General features: G+C 45.8%; 1 protein-coding gene across 1 annotated transcript in view; it reads right to left on the bottom strand.

Annotated features, from left to right (window-relative positions):
- Nucleotides 1-513, bottom strand: part of Nceh1 (neutral cholesterol ester hydrolase 1) — a 64,821-nt gene that overhangs the window by 18,356 nt on the left and 45,952 nt on the right. The window lies entirely within an intron of this gene.

Below are 513 nucleotides of genomic sequence, written 5' to 3'. Positions count from 1 at the left end.
ACACACCCACACATAGACATGGACACACACCCACACATAGACATGGACACACACCCAAACATAGACATGGACACACACCCACACAGACATGGACACACACACCCATACATAGACATGGACACACACACACATAGACATGGATACACACACACACACATAGACATGGACACACACACACACGTAGACATGGATACACACACCCACACATAGATATGGACACACACACACACGTAGACATGGATACACACCCACATAGACACAAACACACACACACACACATAGACATGGACACGGACACACACACGTAGACATGAATACACACCCACATAGACATAAACACACATACCCACACATAGACATGGACACACACACACACATAGACATGGACACACATACACACATAGACATGGACACACACACACACATAGACATGGACACACACACACATAGACATGGACACACACACACATAGACATGGACACATACACACATAGACATGGACACACACACACA

This window comes from Microtus ochrogaster, chromosome 1, assembly GCF_000317375.1.
Source record: "Microtus ochrogaster isolate Prairie Vole_2 chromosome 1, MicOch1.0, whole genome shotgun sequence".
Taxonomy (NCBI): Eukaryota; Metazoa; Chordata; class Mammalia; order Rodentia; family Cricetidae; genus Microtus; species Microtus ochrogaster.
The sequence above is the reverse complement of the archived record's forward strand: the minus strand, read 5'-3'. Positions and strand labels throughout refer to the sequence as shown.